The 25357-nt window shown below is 47.1% G+C and overlaps 1 protein-coding gene across 5 annotated transcripts in view; it reads left to right on the top strand.

Annotated features, from left to right (window-relative positions):
- Positions 1-25357, top strand: part of LOC135912820 (retinol dehydrogenase 13-like) — a 395668-nt gene that overhangs the window by 305071 nt on the left and 65240 nt on the right. For 2 of the 5 annotated variants that reach the window (XM_070523227.1, XM_070523228.1), the window contains exons 7-8: positions 24988-25126; positions 25203-25282. The gene's annotated coding sequence lies outside the window, so the exon portion shown is untranslated. Of the gene's footprint in view, positions 1-21925; positions 22047-24987; positions 25283-25357 lie in introns of those variants that run through there. The other 3 variants (XM_070523226.1, XM_065445355.2, XM_070523229.1) reach the window with 2 other exon arrangements.

Genomic DNA, 25357 nt, shown 5'->3' with positions numbered 1-25357 from the left:
CCAGCAGTCGTAGACGCATTACGTAATCAAGGAGTACAGACCGCTTATGTAAATATCTTGGAAAACATCTACCGAGATTCCACAGCTATCTTATCCTACACAAGTAGGAAGATACCTATAAAGAGTGGGGTCACACAAGGAGACACAATGTCCCCATTGCTATTTTCTGCATGCTTGGAAGAAGTATTCAAGCTATTAAAGTAGGAAGGCTTAGAAGCAAGGATCAATGGTAAATATCTCGTTAACCTTCGATTTGCAGATGACATTGTCCCGTTCAGGAACACTGGGGACGAGTTATAAGAAATGATTTAGGACCTCAACAGAGAAAGTATAAGAGTGGGGCAGAAGATTAATATGCAGAAGACAAAGATTATCATAAATAGTTGGGCAAGGGAACAAGAGTTCAGGATCGCCAGTCAGCCTCTCGAGTCTGTGAAGGAGTATGGTCACCTAGGCCAATTACTCAGTGGACACTGATCATGAGAAGGAAATTCATAGAAGAATAAAAATGGGCTGGAGCGCATTCAGCACGCATTGTCAGATACTGACTGGAAGCTTCCCATTATCATTAAATAGAAAGGTGTACAATCAGTGCATTCTGCCAGTGCTGACATATGAGGCAGAAACTTGAGACTGACAAAGAAGCTCAAAAACAAGTTAAGGACCGCACAAAGAGCTATGGAATGAAGAATGTTAGGTGTAACGTTAAGAGACAGGAAGATAGCAAACAGGTAGCCAATACTCTAATTGGCATTAAGAGAAAAAATGGAGCTGGGCAGGCCATATAATGAGTTGGTTAGGTGATCGGTGGACCATTAGGGTTACAGAATGGGCACCAAGAGAAAGAAAGCGCAGCCGAGGCCGGCAGAAGACTAGGTGGGGTGATGAAAAGAAATTCGCAGGTGATAGCTGGAATCTATTGGCACAGGACAGGGGTCATTGGAGATCACAGGAAGAAGCCTTTGTCCTGTATTGGACATCAAATAGGCTGATTGATGGTGGTGATTGTCATTAAGTGTCCCGTGCAAAATCATTCAGCATGTCATTTACTTTCATATCGTGGCGTTTCTCGATAAAAAGACTTTTCATTGATCCCAGCGTGGCTTTCAAAAGGGGATTCTTATGCGAGACACAACTGTCCATTTTCATTCATGATTTGCATGTTAACTTGACACCAACATACAAACTGATGCCATTTTCTTAGATTATGCAAAAGTGTCTGACAAAGTGGCGCATCAACGATTTCTGTTAAAACTAAACCAGTTAAAGCAGTGCACCATGATCTGTACGAACCGACTAACAAAAGAAAAAGAAAATAAATATTGAATAAAAATTGGGCCATCGTGCATTCTGAAGACAAGGCATCCTCTATGCATGAGGAAAACATTGAACACTTATCGCAACTCAATAAATCATCGCTAAATAAGCAGAATTAGTGTGGCTGATGAGGAACACATGAATTAAACACAAAACCCGAGCATTCATTCTCATGGCTTAAAAACTCCACAGCAAAGATACTACACTTCAACTTGTGCAAGGTAGTGTACCCTTCACTGTCCCGTCAGAGCATGCTAAAACAGTGCGCTAAATGTGAAAACACTGTGTACTTAAATTTAGGTGCACGTTAAAAAATCCCAGGTGGTGCAACTTTCCGGAGTCCCACACTACAGCGTGCCTCACTATCAAATATTGGTTCTGGCACGTAAAACCCCCTAATTTAATTGTTTTAAAATAGTGCACCATGATCTGTATGTACCGAGATTAAGAAAAGAAAGAAAAAGAGCAGTGAACAAGAAATAGGAGCGTCATGCATGTGAATTGAGAGTAAGAAAAGAAAGAAAAAAGAGCACTGAACAAGAAACCGGAGCATCAGGTACGATTAACACTATTTTTGTAGCTTTTCCGTTAAAGCTTTGATCAACTCCAGCTGGGCAGTCTGGTACACTTGGTTGCTCCGCCTTTCCTCAAGAAGTGCAGCCAGCTCAGTTTTTCGCAGCTCAAGCTCCTGCTCCCTCAGCCTCACGTTGTCGTCATGCTGGCGGATGTGGAGCTGCATTTTGTCGTCGTGCTGGCGTATCTGGAGGGCCAGTCTCTCCCGGTCAAGTTCATGACCAAGCATGCGCATTTGCATTTCCTGGTCTGACCGGGCCTCCAGATACGCCAGGGTGGCTTCATTATGCCCTCGTGTGCCTGCACAAATCAAACAAGGAACATAAGAAATGTTATGAAACGTTTCTGAACTTCATGCTTAGAAGCACAAGCAGTGCTTTTTTGAAGGCGACAAGTGCAGCATTGAGTACAAGGACACACACGTGTGTCTTGTACTCAGGGACACTACAGTAAAAGCTCTTTAATGCGACACCCGTTAATTTGGAAATTTGGGTAATTCGGATGGCTCTATTGGTCCCGGCCAAAGTGCATGGTAGTCTATGGGCCCAAACCTTCGTTAATTTGTAAGAATTCGGCCCCGCACCGCTTAATTCAGACAAATGCTGACGGTTGCCGCTACACAAAAGTGTGGTAAAGCAGCGCAGCGTCGCCGAATGTCAGTGCCTTCTTTCTTTGCTCCACTGCGCCTTCGATGCCATTTTTCCTTGTGTTGTCGAGTCGGCATCATCTCTTCTTGCGGAGTTGTCTCTTTTCGTTGTGACCATGTTTTGCATGCCACAAGCATCCTGTGCTACGGTGATGGCAACGCCGGCAAAGCGGGAGAAGTACGAAGCCAACAACTTGGCGACTAAGGTGGAAATTTTGCAGGCTTTGAAGAACGGCGAATTGCGACAGCAAATGATGACCAAGTACAACGTGAAGCAGAGCACGTTGGGAAGGTACGTGAAAATGAACAGATTCTTCAAGCCTTCGAAAGCGATGAGTTTCAAGCATCAAGAAAGCGGTTGCGAACCGCAGCTTTGCTCCAGTAGGTTACTGACTGCTGCAACGCGCATCTGTCAGTCTGGCAGGTCCTAAATGTCAGTCTGGACCTGCAGAGAATGCTACAATGGATTTTCATAGTAGCCGACGTGAAATTCGCTATTCTCAGGGCGGATTTTCTGCGCCACTTCGGACTGTTAGTCGACGTGCATAAGCGGAAGTTACAGGACCCTGTGTTACAAAGCGATGTAAAAGGCAAAGCTTCAAGACATACGCTGCTCAGCCCTATGCTGATCAAGCCGGCAGGCCCTCTTCGTTTCACTTCCATACTGAGCCAATTTTCTGACCAGACACACCAGCGCCAAGTGGGATCCCCAGTAATACACAATGTGTTTCACCACATCACCACTACTGGACCACTGGTTTACGCTCGACTATGTCGATTGTCGCCCGAGAAACTGGTGGTGGCACGACAGGAATTCGACCATATGTTGGGGTTGGGTATCATCCAACCATCTTCCAGTCCTTGGGCATCTCCCCTTCACATGTTCCCTAAGCAATCATCCGGTGACTGGTGTCCTTGCGGGTATTATCGAGCGCTGAACAGTGTCACAATGCCCGACAGGTACCCCGTGCCACATATTCACGACATACTGGCACCTGCACAACAGATGCATTGATGCCTCGTGTACAGTTCATTAAGGGGTTAACGTGCAACATTGTTCAAGGTACCATTAAAAACAAATAAATGGCCGTACTGAAAAAAATAATAGAACAGCCTGATCTGGGTGTAGAAAACCCCACCACCCTCTTTCTGTCGCATGCTAAATACAACTCCCCTTTCTGAATGCATCAGAAGCCACATCGGGCCAGTAACTACTGTTTCGCTCACCCAAAAATGTAAAGTAGAAGTTTTAGCGTGGTCGCAGAACGCAGAAACGCTTACTGAAACCATGTATTACAATCGGCCACTAGGCCAATTTTTATGAAATTTGTTGCACTTGAGAGAAAAAAAGTCTAGTGACTGTTGGAAGCGAAACTATGATTTAAGGCCTGAATCTTTTTTTCAAGAACTTAGTAAGTTTGTAACAAAATAAAAGCACGAAGTTTACAACTTTGTAGCCCTGCACCAAGAACAGATGCGCAGTTCTGTAAGCTATGCCCATTACAGCATTCAAAACAAATTCGACATCAACTTATATTGTGCGTGGATTTGCTACACTGTTTATAAGAGTATTGCGAAAGTCCTACTCACATGTTAGTGGTCTATTTCAGAAGCATGCATACTATGTCAACTATGTCCGCTTTAACTGTACAGTTAGATGCAATTCACAGAGTTATATAATTTTTCTTTACTGTGCTACATCGCCGTGAACTTCACAGTAACCTTTTCAGAAAATTTTGGATTTTGAGCCATTTTTATTTTTAAAATTGACAGCGTAAATAAAAAATTTACTACCAACAGTCATTAGATTTAGCCTTTTTCTTTGAGATGCAACAAATTTCATCAAATTCGGTGCAATGGTTGCTAATAAAAATGATATCTCATTTTCTGTCAATTTAGATTGAAGCTCCTGAGCTAAACCTTCCTCTTAAGGTCGCAAAAGTTAACTACGTGATGATTCTATGTTCCTTGCTTGCTGCATGGCTCGGTCCTGCTCTCCTTCCCATTTTTTTTAGTGACAGCTCCTTGCACAGCATGCAGAAAACCAAACAGTCATGTCATGGAACTGGCCCAATCCTCAATGCATTCACACTAATTTTCAGAATTGTACACTCATACATGAATAACACTTCACACTTGCTACAATGAAAGCAAAAGAAAGCACCACGCAGTTCGCACCCGGTGTAACACTGCAGAACCACAAGCTCAACCATGGTCGGAATATGCAACTATCTGCAAACAAGTGCCGAACTGCACAATGCACGAGCCTACGCTATGCACCAATCCAACTGACGAGTTTGCAGTGGCCACCGGAACCGAAGACTGTGGTAACAACAGTGCGCAAAACACACATGAGCGTAACACGAAGCCCTTCACTGCATTCCACTGCACCCTACTGCCAGACTTGGTCAGTAATGCAGACAAGCGCTTGTGACACCAGGTTCTTTGTGAAGAAAGTTATTTACCTCTCAGTGGTGTCCTTCGTACACGAGGGGTCGCTAGTACAGGGGCAGCAGGTGGCAATGGTCTGTTGCTGCTGCTGCTGTTGCCATGCACGGTCCCATGGCAGGTGCCCGTTGCATTTGCAGGAAGCTCTTAAAATGCAAAATTTAATTAAATTAACCTTAATATTGCCTGAGTGTGCATTTAGGAATTCTGTAACATCAGGCAGTACTGGCACTAACTGCAGTAAAGCCGTGCGGAAAATTGGCTTTTCACTTGAATTTCAGACATGCAGTATTCACTGGACTAATGCAGCTTTGCTGAATTGTACATACTACAAACAGTATGACCATATAGGTGTGACAATACTTTTATAGGCAAGGGGACAGTTATATGACATACACCAATAGTGTGTTTAAAAACTACCATTATTACCAATGTGGCCTCACTTGACGATTATTATTTATGCAAGTGCTGACAGAAAGCATTCGGAATGTGTTAAGCAGGCAGTTGGCAGCATCCAATCAGTTATATTATTGAAGCGTAAAATACTGGCCTTACTATTACTGGCTGCACTGCTAGTACCACAATGTACACAGCGTGTCTGTGGTGCCAGAGGGAAATGAATGAATGAATGTGTGGTTTTTATTGGCGCAAGGGCCAGGTATGGCCAAAGAGTGCCATGCCAGTGTTAGTGATTTCGCAGTGGAGTGATACATTCTATTAAGTTGATGTGACGTGGCTGTAAAGGGGCCTAAAAAATAGTCGCTCTAAAGGCTGTAAAATCTACATGTAGTAAGATTATGGCGATGGCTAACGACGTGTACTATCAGCCTTAAAGTACATTACGAAAATGATGATATACAAAGCATGTCAGAATCAAATACTGGCCACAGCACTATGGCCTCACCAGAGCCCTTGAGACACAAGGTCCTGGAGGCATGTTATGCAATGCTGCTATCACAGCGGCATCCTCTGAAGAGAGGGAGCACTACGAATGTACTGGACTAATAGCATGTAGGACAACACCATTGAATAAACTGAGGACTGCTTTGGCGTTAAAATGCGGTTCTTTGCCAAGAACCATAGCCGGGTGAAGCGGGATACATTAGCGCTATGGCAGAGGAAAATGTTTCTTTCTCAGCTTCGGCTTCCCGACACTCAAGTAAGATGTGGAGGACGATCACCCTCTCCCAGCATCTACCACAGGTTGAAGGTTCATTTCTAGAAAGTATAAAATTATGGGTCCCAAATGTGTGTCCTATTCTGAGATGACAGAATAGGAAATCTGTTCGTCGTGTTTTGTTGCAGAGGGCCAAGAACCTAATTGTGGCTTTATCACCTGCAGTTTATTATTTGTTTCTATGTTCCACATGCATTGCCAGTAGTTTCGCAGTTTCCTTCGTAAGAAAGGCTTCGGGTCTGTGACAGGGACAGCAGCGGTAGGATTAACAGCATGTGATGCAATTGATGTGGCCATCTGGTCCGCCAGAACGTTACCCTTGATTCCCCTATGGCTGTGTACACAGCATATAATGATATGGTGGTTAGCAAGATAAGCTTTACACAGCTCGGAATAGAGCTAAATAAGTACGGGATTTTTATGCATACAGATTGACAACAAGGCTTTCACGACACTTAGGGAGTCTGTATACACAACTGCTTGTATATACATACAAGCAGTTGTATATACAGTATATATATATACTGTATATACCTTATTTATGGTGCAAGAGGGAGTGAAACGAATAAGATAGTTACCTTGCAATGGCAAACGGGCGTCATTGCCATCTGTGCCCACTGGTGACCTCTGTGCGGGGTTTTCGCGTGTGCAGTCACTGGACTTGCCGGCTGCCCTTGAGGTGTAAAAAAATGGAGTATAAGATTTGCACATGAATCAGGTCATTGACAAATCTGCACAGTACAATCAAACTCTCTATGTGGCTTCCATAGATTCACGAATATAATTGATGTTATTTGTTTCTATGGTTTAGTGTTTTACCATTTTAATGTTATCTGCATGTTTAAGGGTCTAAAAAAATTGTTCCCCGATATTTAGTCCTAAATCTGCCACTCACATCAGCAGTTTTATGTTACTGACTGACAGCTGATAATTGCAGTGTCTGGCAATATTTTCTTACTTATGCAGGACTACCGTATTTATTTCAATATAGGTCACCCTTTATTTTCTGGAATGGCATGCAAAATGACCTATTGCCTCATACTCATTGCATCAAATTTTGATCTACATTCGTGAAAAAGCTAACAATATTCATGAGCTAATGGAGTTCCTTCGACGCGCAGGCCATAAAGTCAGTCTGGAGATTATCCAGACTAGCTTCAAGAAATGCTGCTATCCAACGAACTCGGAACACAGTATGAGCAAATGCACTGTTCTGTGGAAATCAGCAATGTGGGGGAAGTTTCATGAAAAGAAAGAATTGTGTTATCCATCTGAAAGTAGCCTACAGCGACTAGGAAACCCCCCCCCCCCTCCCCTTTTTTTTTCTTTAAAGAAAGCTGCACAGTTCCAAGAAAATTAATCCTGGCCTCGGGATTCAATCTTGGACTAATGCCTTTCCAGGAGAGTTCCTCCACTGACTGAGCTAACCAGAAGACAAGATGAGGAAGAATTAATTGAGAATTCAAAGCACCAGGATACTGATAGAGTAAACGAGTTCTGCAGAAACCCACGAAGTGGCGCCTATTATATGAGCACATTAACAATGTCTTCCTCAAGACAACAGGTAATAGATTACTTGAAGAATCGAGTACAAGCAGCACTATTTTACTGAGCTTTCATCATATGCACTGAGAATAAGGTACTTTTACATACGACAATATGGCTCAGGCGATGCAGGCCATCCGCTTGAGGCCCACCTGCCCGGGTCATCAGGCTCCTCTTCTGGCTCCGGTACGAATATGTGTACGTCGCTGTTCTCCCCTACAGATAGAAAAGAGCATAAAATTTAATGAAATTTAAAACAAAACCAGTAGCTTTGCTAACACTTAGGGCAGGTTCCTTGTACTGGTTCCTAACAGTTCAATCATATGGAGGCGCGTGTGGTGAAATGTTTGCCTAAAGAATTTGTGGGAGAAAACTGCACTTTCAAGAGGAAGCAGCAGCACAGTTCTACATGATTGACACATTTTAAAATGCAGTCCCATAAAAAATAGCAGGCTTGAGGCATTATTATTATGGTAATTACAGTAATTACTTGGCTCTCATGATTCAAAACTGCAGCTACACGGCTAAATAAGATGAACATGGTATGCATACTTGAATGCAATCTTTCAGGAAGCCATACAGCGACCAATCTTAGGTGTGAAATGAATAAAGATAGCAATACATATGGTAAGGCACAAGGGCATGAAGCATTGTATTTAGCAATCAAGTTAAGTGCTAACATCTCAACTCATGCACTTCACCCCCCCCCTCCCCCCAAAGAAGAATAAAAGAAAAAGTGAAGTAACAAGTCTCCTACCACAATCGGTAGACGAGGCAGTGAAGCTGTCCAAGGCAGCTGTCTTGCGGGTGCTGGGCTGGCGCTCCTTTGCCCGTGCGGCGCTCGCAGCAGCGTTTTTAGTGCCGCGGTGGCTCCGCACCACTGACCTTGGCGGGCGGTAGCTGCACTCGCGTGCCAGGTCTGCTACCTGCTGTAGCAGCCTGTGCACTACCTCATAAGCTTCCTCCGTCCCTGATCTAGTAAAGCAAACAGGCGCATTTAGAAAATTTGGCCGAAACGTGTTAGCTTAGGATATCGACGAGTAATAAACGTATGGAACACTTACTTTTTCCTGTTCTTTGTGTCATCCCGCAAGAACAGCGCCAGAAGCAGGTCGAGACGTTCCCTCACGCTGCGAACATTCCGAGCCACTTCTGTGAGGACACACAGCTTCTCTGTTATTTTCACCCACATTGCGGGATTGTCGAAGGGATTTCTGGCCAGGACTTCTTCTAATATGATGATGTCGTCGCTCGGCATGAAACGCCTGCGCGTGCGAACCACAGGAGGAACAGCCATTTTGTAGTTCTTTTTTTTTGGCTTGCCTTGACTTATCCTGACTTATCTTGACTCTTGGCTTATTTGGTCGTCGGTGTAGACGCGGTAATCTGGCCACCTGGATCGGAGCGGATGGTACCGGGATCCGGCAATCCGGTAACGCAATACGGTATCCGGTAAAGTCATGCGCATGCGCAGTTCGCACCCGGTAAAACGCCCCAACGCTAACGGGGCGGCTTTCCGGACAAGCTAAACCTCTCTAATGTTCGAAATGCCGTTTGCCGCTTATATTGTTTGCCGCTTCCCTACCGCGTTGCGCTATTTAGGCAGCACGACTGCACGAGCGCATTGTATTGTATGTTAAAGCTACTGAAGTTTGCAAGAACTGAACTTGTTCGTTTTATGTGGCCCGGTAAATCCTCGCCCCAGCTGCCGTGCAATTCATGTTTTTACATCTATTTTATACGTGGCTTCGCACATGTTTAGCTGCTGCTAGTTGCTTCATGCCTAACTGTTGTTGATTCTTTTGAGCTGCGAAGATTTCACCCTGCGTCGTTTGTAAAGGGTATAAGTCACACTGTGCCTTATCGGAATGATACCAAGCAAGTGATTCTTTAACAGCTTTATTCATTTCGCCCGAGGGCATCTTAGATATTGTGGTTTCTTGGGAAGTGTGTTTCGAAAATAGGTAGTTCAGGGCGAGAATTGCTAATAGTTGCTGCATATGGTATTTTTGTTCCATTTTTCACTGTAAAGTTCGCTTCCCGTTTGGGAATTCATGACACCTCGATGCTGTCTGAGTAGAGATAAGACGCCGAGTGATTTGTTTCACAGCGTAGTCCCTTCTTGCACGTGAATTTTATATTCAACTGAATTCTTTCTTATTATTCTTACGCCACAGAGGACTAAACCCGGCCTTGCCTCCAGCGCTCATCTACTTTGACTGGCGCATCTCTGCCTTTAAATATATCATGTGGCACCTCTCTCAAGTAAATTTTAAAAAAAAACTACTGAAACGTTTGTCAGATTTTAGCTTTGTGCGTTTCCAAGCAGCCACCTTGGGGAATTTAAAATTGCGAGAACTGCAGTGGGAACGGGAGTTCATCGGCGTATGCAGCAGAATTACATCGGCGGTACAGCACTAGCACGCGCTTTTATTAACACGTGCGTGTGGGGACTTCGTTGACTAGTGTACGCGTTTCGATCAATAAATTCGCAAGTACTCTTCTTGAGGCGACTCTGACTGCACCTATTCGGCGATGTGACATGTATTCATCGGCAGAAAAATCCCAACGGCATATGCAGACATCGCACCGTGCGGATTTATTTGATATAAGTCCGCACTAACGAAGGGTGCTTATTATTGAGGTACAGAAGCAGCAATACGGCAAGGGTAGAATTTAAAAAAAAAATGGCTGTGGCTTAGGTAAGGTTAAGCCCAGGATGCGAAGCATACTAGCCTTTATTTTAGTTGTTGAACCACTGTTTAGCCTGGTGAACTGCTGTTGCTTGGCTATATTTGGTTCGGCTAGACGAAGAAACAACTCATGCATTACTGCTTCGCCTTCAAGAGTGGAACGCGACAGCGTTCCCGTCGACCCGCCAAGGGTTGTAAGACAATGGGCTACAGGGCAGCGACTACGCGCCCCGCATTGGACGCGGTGAGCGTCGAGCAAAGCAGCGTTCGGCGCGGCAACGAAATGTGCGCCTGAGCAAGAGACGCACGCCTTAGAAACAGCTCGTTTCTAAGGCAACACCGCATTCACTAGAGGCGCTTTTGTACCGCTTTGAAGCATCGTACTCGTGGCTCAGTGGTAGCGTCTCCGTCCCACACTCCGGAGACCCTGGTTCGATTCCCACCCAGCCCGTCTTGCAAGAGTTGAGCCAAAGCCACTTCTCCTCTGTCGTGACGTCACGGTGTCACGTGGTTTCAAGGCGACACCGCCGCGCCTGAGGAGCTGAGTTGAGCTCTCGTAATATGCTTCGCATAAAAGACGATCGGGACATCGCATTACTCACCAAAATTTATCGGCTAGTTAACATGAGCTCCACCTCATGTAAATGGGGTTCATGGCGTTTGTCAGCGGGCCACACCTGGCACGTATGTGGACCATATTGTATCAAACACTGGTAACATCGTGTTCATACCCGCTCCCACAGAGGTCAGCGTCTTCCCTACAGCTGTCACCACAGAAGGAGCAGTCTGGCACCCGAACACAAGAGAAATCCCAGCCGCGAACTTCAGCCGTCTTTGCTGCAAAGGGTTGTCGTCTGCTACTGCTCCCGCGCGTATTTTTGGAAGCGCCCGCTAGGTGGCCATCAGTGGCGCCTCTATAGGCGGCGCAAGAGGCGTATAGTCCGGCGTTCTCGGCGCGCCAGGCCGCGGCAGGCAAAGTCGGATACGCTGCGCTAGCGACACCATGGGTGCAAGAAATTTGCTTCCTCTACAGTTCGGCGCGCGCGCGCAGCGCGAGGCTGGCGCCATCTCTGCGTCTGGGAGCGCAGCTTCACGGCCACGGCAAACAGCTGTTTCCATGGCGCATGCGAGTCTTGCATATACCCGCGCCGTTCGGGAGCACGCGCGCTTTTATTCGAAGCATACTAGCCGCACAACGACGCTCTTCCTTGCTGCACCGCACGCGGCCGCGTAGCTACCATATGACGTCATAACGGCTTCAAAAGTGGAGGCTCAACTCGTGCGCTCGCTTGCGGCCGCATAGCTACATAGCCGGGTCTCAGCTGGTGCGCTCGCCTGCGGTCGCACAGTTGGTACTGTGGCCTAACCCCCCGCTCCTCCCGCTAGGGCACTGACGTCACAACAGCTGCAAGCCGGGCTCAACTCTTGCGCTCGCCTGCGGTCGCACAGCCGGTGCTGCGGCCTAACTCCCGTTCCTCCCGCTAGGGCACTGGCGTCATAACAGCTGTATAAAAGAGCGGCGCGCTCTCGTCGAGGCCAGTTGTATAGCGCGATGGCGGGAAAGGGAAGGGCCGCTCGTCAGACCGCAAAGCGCAAGTTAGAAAGAGCCACGGAAACGGCCGAAGAACGAGAAGTTCGGCTTGCCAAGCGACGTGCACAGTACGCGGCTAAACAGCAGCGTTCCTCCACAGAGTCCGAGGTAAAGGATGAAGTTGCGAGGCATTGTAGGAAAAGCCAAGCAACAGCAGTTCACCAGGCTAAACAGTGGTTCAACAACTAAAATGAAGGCTAGTATGCTTCGCATCCTGGGCTTAACCTTAGCTAAGCCACAGCCATTTTTTCTCGTTCCGCGCGCTGTTTATGCGCCTAAAACGAAAAATTTTGCGGCATGGCGTTAACTTCTGCTGACAGCCAGAACATTGCACTCATATTGCTAGCACATGGGCTACGTCAGAAACGGAAGCGGACCATGTACATACGAGAGCTATTGGACAAGCGCCCTCAAATCGGCGGCTAGCACCAGCTAGTAAAGGAACTGTTCCAAGTGGACCCTGAGTACAACATTAAGTATTTCACGTAAGGGATAATGCTGTTCGTTTTATACGTAACTCTGCAGTCTTCGCAATGGGCCTTTCTTCGTGACCCGTGTTTATGTTAAAAAGTGCCATTATTAAAACAAGAGAAATGCTAAAAAATTCCTCTCAGCCGGTTTGCAGATGACTCAGTTGCGTTCTCCTCCCTGTCGCGATGGCCCGCATTTCGGTGGAGGCGAATTGAAAAAAAAAAGAAACGCACGTACGCCTGCGCTTGAATGCACGCATTGTAATTCATGTCGTGGAGATTATTGCGTCGCCCTCCACTACGGCTACCTTTATATTCAGAAGTGGAAATTTGGGGACGATAAATGTAATCAAGCATCATCTGACACAAAGCACTCTTGTTTTCGCAGAATGACAAAGGCGAAGTTCGGTCACTTGTTGAGACCACACTGCTTTCGTATAGCTTCCCACGCGTTGTTCTTCCACTCCGTGTCGCGGCAGTCCATGCGTCTCACATCATATGCACATGTATGGTTGTGAATCAGTTCATGCAGGCTCTCAATAAGTGCGTCCTCACTCGCGCTGTCATCACACACGGATGTTGAAAAAGACACAGCCGCACTGTGAGTACGAGCACCGCACGCCCCATTCTGCCCGCTGCCGCTACAGCGCGCAGTGCATTCTGCTCTAGCGGCAGCCGCGTGAAATAGAACACGCTGTATGTCAGCGCCGGCGGCGTTGAGTACGCCAAGCGTACGCCGTGACGCCGGACTGTAGACTGCGCGCTCTTCACCTACGTTGCTTAACCGCGCCGCGCGTAGCTGCGCGCGCGCGTTTACACCGGAGTATATATACTCGCGCCTGCGCACAAACGGCTGGCGATCCCTCAATTGAACCTCTCGTCGTAGAACCTGCCAGAAAGGGTCAACCTAGGTAAACCTGGAACCACTGAATGATTTAAAAGAAACGACATCTCCTCTGTCATCGTCCTATGCCGGTGCTCCTTCTTTCGGCTCCTCCCGGGCGCCGACGGTGGCGGCACCTCGGCCGGGTACAGCTAGCAGACGCTCCCAACGTTCGCCCCTTTGGTGCGCAGTGTACTGCGCACCTCAAGAATTCGGTTGTTGCGTTTATGACAGGAGAGCTTCATAAATGAGTTACTCCAATAACAGCCGGTATACACGTTGCACTGCTTTATCGAAGCTCCTTCCACTGCGATCCCTTCGATTTCGGTGTCAACGGTGGAGGTGGTGTTCTGAAGCAAGCTAACGGAGTGTTTCTTTCTTGAAGGGCGCCTTTTCATGCGCTTCATTTAAACTTTAACGCCGCCAAGAGAAATTGCAACAGCATGCTCTTTGTATGTGGATTTTTACCTTTTATTTTTTTAAACACAGGCGCGGGTTTAGGCTTTATAAGAACCTATGATTGGTGCACTACTCTCATAATCTTTCAAAGGCCTGCTTGCTCGTACTGCAAAAAGGCTTGGTAATACATCGGGTCCTATTTACTTGGTGCCGTAATTCCGAAAGATTTCGCTTTTACATTAATCTTCGGTGAAGTGATCCGAAGATGAATATGCTAAGATTCGGTATGGTACGACGTTTTAAGCAATGATACAAGGCGCGGAAGAAAATGCACGCCGTGACATTTCACAAGTAATTTCGCAAATCAGAACTATTGATATGTCAGCCCGCCGTGTGCGTGGTCATAACAATTTTATCAACATCGAACGTTCAAAATCGTCTGGGTCATTGCCCGCCCCTTCGTTAGAGGCTTCTTTTACCCAAACTTGTCCGTGCTAAAAGGTTTCAAGCCCCTTAGACTTGCCCGACATTTTTGAACCCACATAGAGGAGGAAGATAAAAAAGTACCTAGAGCTCACTGGTACTCGGCGCCTCTCGCTGTTATGCAATTTTTTACGTTTTTGCCATTTTCGTGAGAGTCATTTTATCAAGGATGAGCAAGATATTCCCACGACCACCTGAATAAGATCAGTCGTCTACTTCATCGCTCATTTTTGGACGACGTACCTTTGGAAGCTCGGACCAGCTCTATTCCTGCGAGAGCTCCACGCCAGAAGCCATGGACTCTGATAGCGAGTACACCGCAGTCATGGGCCGCCGTATGAAGAAGATGCACCGTATGTCGACTGAGGCGACATCATCAAATCAGAGTGAGCAGGAATCTTTCATGGTTTCTTATATGCCACTCTTGCCGTCACACAGCATGAACTCCCTCAGCAGGCAGTTTCTAACCGAATATTTTGAAAGTGTGGCCCCTGGGCAAATCAACGACGTCAGGATCAACGCTCGCAAAAACATCCCGCCAATAGATGGCAAAAATTCCTCATTACTGGAGAATTTAAAGACGATTTCACAGTGAAGCGCAATCCCCGTCCGCTCCTTTATTACTTACGGGAAGGAGACAACGACTGGAGTGATTTCCGACGTGGAGCTTGAAATCAAGCACGCAGACTTCAAGAGTCTTTTGAGGTCATCGGGGCGCATTCTTGAGATGCGCCGCTTGGGGCACTCCCGATGTATCAAGTTAATATTTGCTTCTTCGACATTACCAGCGTCTGTAAAAGTGGGCTACGTGATACGCGTGTACTACCATTCGTTCCGAGGCATATTCAGTGCCAGAAATGTCTGAAGATAGGACATGTGAGTCCTGTTAGTAGAAGCAAAGCCACCTGCTCGCGTTACGGCGGAGAACAGAATACCACCGACTGTGAGGCTTCCTTATTTAAATGTCCCAACTGTACTGGCTCTCAGGAAGTGACTTCGAACGAATGCCTGAATATGAAACAAGAAGTTCGTATTCTTCGAAAAACGGCAAGAGACCAATCTTCACGTAAAGAGGCTGCTCAATCTGTTCGCCAAAGTGATCAACGCTCGCAAATGAAGCGTCACAAAGCCATTTCAAAAGAAGTACATCGCGGGGCACAGGCGCCGCGACTACCTCTGACCATGCGTCCATCGAGGACGGCAATGGCGTTTACTGATAATTCAAGGTGGATGAGAGCGCGCGGCTAATATTCACCTCCACAAACTGATACATTGCAGAAGCGTACGCATTTGGGCTGGTTGGTTCATGATTACGAGCAATAAAAACAGCGCTAAACGACAGGACGAGTGAAGGGACTCAGACAACAGCGCTGTTGTCTGTGTCCCTTCACTCGTCCTGTCGTTTAGCGCTGTTTTTATTGCTCGTAAACTGATACAGACAGCGAATGGCCTTTGCTGCCCTCTAGGCCCACGACCATGCCAGCGGGCCGTGGTCACCTGCGCCATGAAGCCAAGAATTATAGGGCCAATGAAACCGGTGACACTACTGGCATGCAGGGAGATGAACACAATGAGAAGGAGAGCGTACAGAAAATGCTGAAGAACATGGTAGAGTCAATGCGCGTGATTCTCGGTGGTCTCGAGAATCCGGCTGCTAAAAGTGCATTGCAAGTGCTCGCCGTGCTGGAGCCGTTATCGCAGCTCTTTGCATGCTATAAAGCTTCTGTTTGGCGCTTGTGCTGATCACGCAGGGGAGGCCCACACACCGGCTTCGTCCTAGCGCCTTTATCTATGAGTTCACTTGAATTCGTGACTACAGACTTGATGCGTGACCTGATAGTTGCTTCGTGGATGAGATTTCTTAATGTTGATCATCAGAATGTTAAACTTGCTTTCACTTTTGCGCACCCCTCGTTCAATGTCATCATCATCCCTCATCACACCTCTATGTCCCCGTTCCCCCTCCCCATGTGCAGAGTAGCAGGCTAGAGCGCGTTAGCTTAGGCCGACCTCACTGCCTTCTTTCAATTAAATTAAATTACCTATTCTTGATCCCAATATAATTTCGGCTGTGTCTAGGGGATGTCTGCGTTCAGATTTATTATGCGCGCAGATATGGCGCACAGGAGATATTGCTGCCGTTACTGTTCCTATGCACAGTAACGGCACCAATGCGCGCTACATGAAAGCTAGACCTGCACCGCGAGTAGCATGAGCAGCGGGCTCTCAAAACATGAGAACCGCCGTTGTAGTCTCGAGTTCATATGCGGAGTCCAACTAAAAAAATAAGTTTACTAATGCGTGTCTCTTCAGTATGGAATACGCGTCAAGGAATGGCTGGTCGAACGAACATATGAAGCCCAACTTTCGTGTCTAAGCCTAGCAACGGTTTAAACTAAAACGAAACGAGTGCGCCAAGCAACGTGCGCAACATCATAATTTAGTCTGCCGAACAAGAAGCGCGAACCGCGAGGCTCAGAAAACATGAAGCACGGCTTTCGTAGCAGCGAGTGGGCGTTTACAACTACAACCGTGCCGAACGTTGTTTAGTGCGAAGGAAGGCTGCAGACGCTCGCGCTTCCCACCAAATGGGCAGAAAAAATATGAGTGACGTCTGATGAACTGCCACTTTCATCTGAAAGGCGCGGGCCCCGCGCATTTTCAAAGTTTGCCCGGCCGACCCTCTGCAGCCAAAATCTTTCGGCGAGCAGCGTTGCTTCTTGCGGATGGAATAACGAATAGTCTTTTCTCCCAGCCTCCTCGGTTGTTGCGCCCATAAGGACAACATAGGCTAAGCAACGCCGCAATATGTAAACGGCAGCAGCGGTAGCGAAACGCTGCCCCAAAAAAGTAACCCAAGCGTGATTTCGATACCCGGGAATGGCGCCGGCGTCTGCTACGGACCAAGAAAGCGCGCCTTCGCACCTGACCCCGGCGCTGCGACCAATAGGAGGGTCGTCTCTCTGGACGCGTGGCAGACCAGAGAGAAAGCGGCAAAGTTCAGAGGAAGTCGTTAATTTTTCATTGAGGGATTTTAGGTCAACCTAGTGCGCCTCACGAGACGCTTATTTGAGGGATCGCCAGCCGTTTATGCACAGGCGCAAGTAAGAGCAGGCGTGTGAGAGAAAATCTTTTGCTCCTTGAACATATCACTCTGCCTAGGCACTAGGGAGGAGCTTTCTCAGCGCGCCTTTGTCGCCTAGGCGTGCCGACATTTTTGGAGTGCGATCGGGTTTCTTTACGCTTCCCTGCTGACAGCCGGCGTGTTGAGGCATTGGGCACGGATGCCCCATTTGGTGATCGCTGTATCTGAAGGGGCAAGGTTTTGGCTGGTGTTGTATAAGTCGCGGGTCATTTTCTTTGTCGTGACGATAGATTGCATCTTTTACACGCACTGCTCCACGAAGGCACATGTAAGCAGCAAACGGATGCCTCAGGGGAGCACCTGAGGTTATAATAAAGCGGACGGCGCAGGATCTGGTCCAGGGCACTCAAGGCACCGTTTATAGATCCTTTCCAGTTCCACTTCTCCTCGCCGCGCCCGCAGCGAGTGTGCCGTCCGCCTCTGTACCCGCCACCGCAGCGCTGCTGTCGAAGTTTGTGCCAAGGAAGGGCGTCATTTGCTACAGGCGCGTAGCGTTCCATTGTGCCATAGCGCGGATCTTAACTGACGCATTTCTCACGCTTCACGGCGTCATTGTATGCGCTGTACAAGATTTAGGAGTTAGCCCATGTATGCGCAAAAATGATTAGTGATTTAGAAAAAGGTGGGCATTGGCGATTACAATTTGTTTTTGGCAGAATAGTCGCCTCGTGCGTGTGCATTTCGTGCTTTTAGTTTTTAATGCGTTTAAACGCTTTAAACCTGCTGTAGAAAACTACGCGGTCGAATATATGGCGTATGAATCAACGTTCATTGATCAAAACATTGACAAACAAGGCTGCCAGTCACAAACTCGCGTTGAATCACAAGCTTTACCTCAGGAGGTAGACTCTTGCGAAGCCATTTTATCCCTTTTTCACTTCGTGCGGGATGTCACGTCCATCATGTTATGAGATTTCAAGTGATTGCCATATCCATGGGCAACGACGGCACCAGTTTTCCGCGGGCCGATGATACTACGTAGCTCACGTCTTTGCGAACTAAGACACTCTTCCATATTGTGCATACTACTGCCTCAATTCCTTCCTCATAAAAAACAATGTGATCGTTGTCCATTTGCGTTTTCACGAGCCGTCGATCACCACTATCGAAGCAATTGACCGGAAAGACGCGCTCTTCTCAACAACTCATTAACATTCAAACAGCTGATTTGTGCGGGCTCCAGTTGCTCTTGTTCGGTGTCCTCTGCGCGGCTATCTGAGTTGCTCCTGCGTTTGTTGCGACACTTGCTCTCTTTTTCTGAGTTTTTTTTTCCGTTTACGATTTGAGCATAACTGCGGGAGATTGGGAAATCTGGTAGGAACTACATCAACTCCTGAGAGACCGTACTCCGCGCTTGATTTCAATCACTTTTCCGTTGATTATATGTTTGTACGACTTCACAATGTCCCCTTCTTGGAAGTGGGCATCGCACACTCTAGTTGTTTTCTACAAGGCTTTGTCTGTGCGGGGTATCGCTCGCTCCCACTTTGCAAGAAGAAGCGGATCGGTCGGCGGAGAGAAGCTTGTGCCTCTTCTCTGTGTTGAGTCGGCACCCGCTGGTACATACCGGCAAGAAACACGTTGTCATTTGGTTGTTTCGTACTAACACACTGTAACGAAGATAAGCCACATGCACCACCTACCTTCTGACAGCGAAAAATAAGAAAATCTGGCGTTCAAGGGCGGCAGCCCTGGCTACTTGCATACTTGCAGGCCCCAAGGGTAACATGAGCGCCCAAAAGGCCCACACCATACCATACACCGAAAGCTGCTGAAGCGTAACTTGCGCACTACTCACGATAATGAACACACACTGAGTGGGGGAAAAAATCAGGACCACTCGACAAGAGAACGCGATGCAAATGCTCACGGCTTCTCCAGCGTCAGCAGCGTTCCTGCACGGCAGCGTGGCTAGCGTAGCGCAAAGTTCGACAGCAGCGCCATCTCAATGCCTGGGCGCAAAAGGCTCCCGCTTCGGAAGTAGCAGTATCGAAACTAAAAAGCTTTATAAACGGTGACCCAAGAGGTAACTGGGCGATCAAAGCTGGAAGCAGGGCGGCCCGTGGGTTGGGGTCGCGGACGCGGAAGCGTGTCAGGGGGTGCTCGCATAGGAAATTTTATACACCCCTTGCATAAACTGAGTTTAAACACTTTTGGCACGCGCAGGTCTCGGTGAGCACCAACCCAAGGACCAGTCCCGGTTCTAGCTTTGGTGTCCCCATTGCCGCTTTGGTGTCACGGAGGCACCGCCACTATTGAGAAATAATGACACGTTGTAACAATTAGTAACAAACATGACTGAATAATTATAATTACGTCCATCCGCCAACTTGTGACGCTGAGCTCAGCACTACCGCGCCCCGCGACTTCTGCAACACCAGTCAGAACATTTACTCTGAAGGTACGTCAGACAGACTTTCTCGCTCCTGCGGCGCTGGTGCTGAGTCAGTCATCGTCACGTGCGTTAAACCGCGACTGTTAAGGCGCTCTGCTTTCTAGATTTTCAATACATGTGGCCCGGGTTCTACTACGGTCGCTACTTCTCGCACAGAAACATCTGTGATGTTATTTGCTGGGTACATCGCCGTAAGGCGCGAGAAAGCTATGATCCGCCACTACTGACTTGGCGCGAGCACCGCAGGTGTGAGGCAGTCTGTCCGATTCACCGTTCGCTAAATCGGGCGTCAGCACCCGCTGCTTCACTTATTTTATCGCACCGGCAGCGAGCATCCCAGGGTGCGCAAACACTACCCCACGGCACGCCTAGGGACAAACGCCTGAAACACGCGCTAAGAAACCTCCTCCGCAGTGCCTAGTCAGAGTTATATATTCAAAGAGCAAAAGCCCCCCAATCTCTCTCGCGCCTGCACACAAACAGCTGGCGATCCCTCATAGGAACTTCTCGTGCGCGCCTCTGCTTACCCTTCTCTTAATCGACGCTTCGGCTCCTTCCTCCGTCCCCGCTTCGCGCAAGGCCATCTAGACTTCCCTCTAGGTGGTGTATGCCTTCCGCGCGCTCACTATGCTCCTCCGTACTTTCCCCGGTGCGTGATTCTCTCTCCGCCTTCAGCTCCCTTCCTCCTCCTGCGCACGATTCCTTAGCATAACCTCGTCGATTTCTCAGACAGCGCACGTACGCCTGCGCATAAAATCCGGTAGAGACGCTTACGACTGCTCACGTGCGCGAATTCGACAAATTAGGAGCACGCTTAAGCTTCGTCGTTGAAAAGGAGCGTTAGCTCGGGCCCAACTCCAACGCGGCCTATTCAAATACATGTAAAACGCAAAAACGCTTTTCTGAGATAACAGCTGGACCGATTTTAATGAAATTTATTGAATTTGAGAAAGTTCTAGTGACTTTTGTAGCGGAATTTCGATTTAGGACCTGAATTTTGTTAAAAAATGTTTTCCAAAATACGCTAGCTTTAAAAAAATATAAGCACAATGTATACAAATAATAGCTCGCGTCAAGAACAGATATCACGGTTCTGTAAACCACTTCCAATAAATTGCTGAAAACGGACAAACTCGATATGTTAATTTATATGTTACGTGAATGTGTTCTGTTGTGTAGAAGGGTTCCGCAAAAGTTGTGTTTCCATATTACAATTTTGTTTTAGATTCATGTGCAAGATATTAATTTTGACCGCTTTAGACGTACTATTACATGCAATTCCCAGAGAAGTGTGGTATCCTTTTTCATCGCTGAGTTACAGAGTTATAAGCATGATAGTGTTGTTTTCTGCAAATTTTCGATTTGTTCCAGTCTTTATACAAAAAGTTACGACGTAAATAAAATATCAGAAACTAACAGTTACTACATTTTAGCTTCTTCTTCGAAATACAGCAAATCTCGCCAAATTTGGTGCAGTGGTTACCAAGAAAAACGAATTGTCCTTTTAGATCTTTTTAGATAGGAGCACCGGAGCAAAAGATACCTCTTAAGAGCGGAACGCGATAGCATTCTAAAATCCCTGACCGTTTCTCAGGTTTCCCGGCAACTGCAGCTTCTGTAGCATATCAATACAAAGTTGAAGGCTAGTTCTTCTGTCGAAGCGACTATGGGCTGTCTTCCATTGGGCTGCTCTTCAACACTGGGCTTTCCTGCATTCAGCAGCAATAAAAACGTAAGCTTTTGTGAATGTGCCATTTGTATTAGCACATTAACAGGGGAAAATATACAGTTCTCTGAAATGCAGAATCGACTCACTTTGTTCGGCATTTGCATCTCGACTCAATATACTTGTTTTGAGTTTTGTACTGAGTGTTTCAGCGGGGACTGCCTCTAATTATTGAACTGAATCAAGACAATGCGACAATTTTCTCTATCAGAACTTTATAGCAGTGGCAGGCATTAGAATTACAGTACTGAAGAACTTCTCCTATGTAAAAGGTCATCGACTATCACCGATTTTCAGATACATATCCCCAAAAGCAATGATGGAATATATTTGTCTTCCACACGCAATTGTCCCCCAGGGCTTAAAAAAATCTTTGCGGCAAAGCAATATCTCAAAACGCAAAGCATACTCATCCAAGTATGGGGCGAATATTTCAGGGCTGCCAGTCTGAGGACTCCTACAAACTTAAAATGTATACAATGTCACGGATAAGATTGCGCCACACAAGGGATAGAGAGCCAGATGAACCAACACGGGCGGTCTATTGCCTTGTGCGTAAGTATTTTATTCTTTAGAATGCTACACCAATTCATGTACACTTATACGCTGTTAAAATCTAAACCTAACACAAAAAATATGAATATGGATTTGCGGAAATACTGGCGTTGCGTTAATGACGTATCAGCGAAACAAAACGTCCTATGTAACAATGGTCAAGTTTCACTCACCACATCAAGGTCACCCAGAAACTGCTTCATGCTCATGGAATGAGCGAGAAAAAGAAAAAAAAATAGAGTAATGTGATGCAAGGAACGTGTAAACAAGTTTGTTTGTCACGGCAAATGTTTACTGTTTATCTCCGGAATGATTTTCATAAGGTGTTCCCTGAGCACCGAAATTCTTTATTTGCTTCATGAAATCTGCACAATAAATTAATGCCAGAAATGTGTCCAGAGCACGCTGCCACGTGGGATCCCATTTAGTCACGAAGGCCTCAGGTTGCGTGGTCTATCTTTGGGCCCACTTAAACCCCACACTGCACCGCAACGGCCGCACCCCTGCAGCAGGCATCTGGTTGTGCGAAGAAATGTACACGCCACACCACGTGCACACATTTCGGTTCGCGCGGGGTCCACGCAAGCAGTATAAACAGGAATTTTGTCATGTGTGCGCGACATCCGCAGTTTTCGTACGGCAGCACCCAGGCAGCACGGATGTATCGTGCCGAGCGGTTCGAGCGTAAGTCGGCCCTCACCCCCGTATTCGTAAACATATCTTCACTTAAAGTCCATTCTTGCATTGAAATAACGACGCCTGCCATGATTGCGCCCCGCTAAACGCAATGAGCGTGCCGGGCACGTTCGCGCAAGGCCTCATTTAAGTGAAGCCATGCATGGATTTCAAATTAAGATGCATTTCCAAGTGCCAAGGTTAGTTCGGCCTCTCTTAGTGTGCGGCCAACTGACTACGATGACCCCCTTTTCTTTCTTCTTGCCAACTTTATTACGCTTCCACAAAATATGTACAGTTTTTTCCAACGTAATGCACTACATTAAGCAGAACACTAGATGTGTGAACGCGTTCAGATTGTCTCTGACGGAATGAAGTGCCACTTTTTTACCTCACACTATAGCCCAGCTCGTCGACTGCAGCCGGTGTGCAATATTGCTGGGCACGCCTACAGCTCCTATGTGCGTGAGGTGAAGCGCGAACATTATTTTAAATATGTCTACCAATTTATATCCTGTTCTGAATGTAATAACTACGACATGTAGTTACGACGTGTAGTAGGTGTAGGTGCTACGACATGTTATGTAGGTACGACATAAGACATCACTTGCGTGGGGCACATCAGTTATTGCTATACTGTTTTAAATCGACGTCCAGTGCCGTTATGTTTGCAAATTTGTTGTCAGATTTTTTTTTCTGTTTTCTTTTTTTATTGGCCGACCCTCGACACCGCCACTGGTCGCCAATGCGGCCCTCTGCCCAAAATGGTTGTAGATCCCGGCTTCAGAGGAACCGGACTCTTGATTGGTTAACATCGCGGCTCTACTTTTCTACACACACACACACACACACACACACACACACACACACACACATATATATATATATATATATATATATATATATATATATATATATATATATATATATATATATATATATATATATATATATATATATATATATATGTTGAAGATCGGTCCACCGGCAGAAACTGTGTTGAAATGAAATAGTTGTTCTGTGTACCTTGTAGCTGCGCTCAAGTGTGTGTGTGTGTGTGTGTGTGTGTGTGTGTGTATCGATCACCTGCTTTGACTCAACCGCTTATCCTCCGTGTCCCTGCTCTTTGGGCTTTGTTTCCATACGCACCTTTTTTTCTACTTAGACTGCAGAGGCATAATTGGTTTAATAAAATTTGGTCATAAATGAAGAATCCATTCTTTTGTTCGGTCACTACAGTGCTGCTTGCCTGCTGAAAATTTTCGTTCTGTTACACATGAATGCGTATGTTGGAGACATAAACATACTAATGCAGCGTGTGCTTTTTAGAATGTTTCCTTGGTTTTGACAACTTCCTCGAAAACCTTATCTGCTTCCAAAATACAAGTACACTCGCCCACAAAATATTGCGGGGCGCGCGAGCGCGTGGCGGAACGACCCTCCTCCCCTGCTAGCAGGAAACCATGGTGTAGAGACCGACGCCTGAACGCATGCGCATCCCTCCGAGACGGCAAGCGTGCATGTTTCCGCGCTTCTTCCTTGCGAGCCGGCGATATCCGAATGTAGCCGCGAGGTAGCTCTCTTGCGATTTGCGATGTGGCGGCTTCGACGGGCACAACTATGTGAAGCGTGTTTAGAAGCGTGAACTGGCGCGCCCCGCTGCGGCCGCTTTTTGTCCAGTCATAATCACTGACGCGTAGGTGGTGAACGCAACAAATCATTTTTTTTCTACGCTGCACCTTTTCGTGGCCAATCTTCGTTGTTTATTTCTTGTTACGAACGGGGCGTTCTCCTGCAGAAGTGCGTGGCAGGAAAGGCGCTCCATAGAAGGAGACAGGCAAGACGAAAATGAGCTCTTGATTTCCGTTGTATAAACGAAGTTTTGCCCGTCGAAGCCGCCACAGCGCCAAAAGCAGGAGGGGCACCTCGCGGCTGCATTCGGATATCGCCGGCGCGCAAGGAGGAAGCGCGGAAACATGCGCGCTTGCCGTCTCGGAGGGACGCGCATGCGTGCAGGCGCCGGTCTCAACACGAGGCGTTCCCCGCTAGTAGGGGAGGAGGGTCGTTTAGCCCCGCGCTCGCGCGCCCCGCAATATATTGTGGGCAAGTGTACATGTATGCTTACCGTGCAAACATTCCCCATTATATTGCATCACTTTATGTTCGATACAAATGCTAATATATTCCTCACTTGGATACACTTATTCTTGTCTCGGCTTGAAACCGGTTCGGAAATTATACTCCAGCGTATGTGAAATGTATGCAGTGGACGGCCTTCCAGCATTTTCCTCTACAAGGAGCCTTCATCGCTGGCGCAGTAGGCAGGGCTAAGACTCGCTTTCCTGGGAGCGACTTAGCATTGCCCTACTTTTCCTGCTTTGATTTCACCAGGACCAACGGCACCGGTACCGTGATCTATCCAACCGCGTTGCAACCGCGGACTTATCAGTTCCATCACGGGGTTGTGTTTTTCTCGGACAGCTGTTGGCACAGTCGCACTCTGGCAGCGGCAGCGGCATCGTAAGCACTGCTTCAAGTTAAGCTTATGTGGAATTTTGCAGGTAGGTTGATGTTTTGACATTATCTTGAGTACGAGAGGTGCCATTATCTTATTTACCGGTGTGGTTGCTGGCACG

This window comes from Dermacentor albipictus, chromosome 8 (genome assembly GCF_038994185.2).
Source record: "Dermacentor albipictus isolate Rhodes 1998 colony chromosome 8, USDA_Dalb.pri_finalv2, whole genome shotgun sequence".
In the NCBI taxonomy this organism is placed as follows: domain Eukaryota; kingdom Metazoa; phylum Arthropoda; class Arachnida; order Ixodida; family Ixodidae; genus Dermacentor; species Dermacentor albipictus.
The sequence above is the reverse complement of the archived record's forward strand: the minus strand, read 5'-3'. Positions and strand labels throughout refer to the sequence as shown.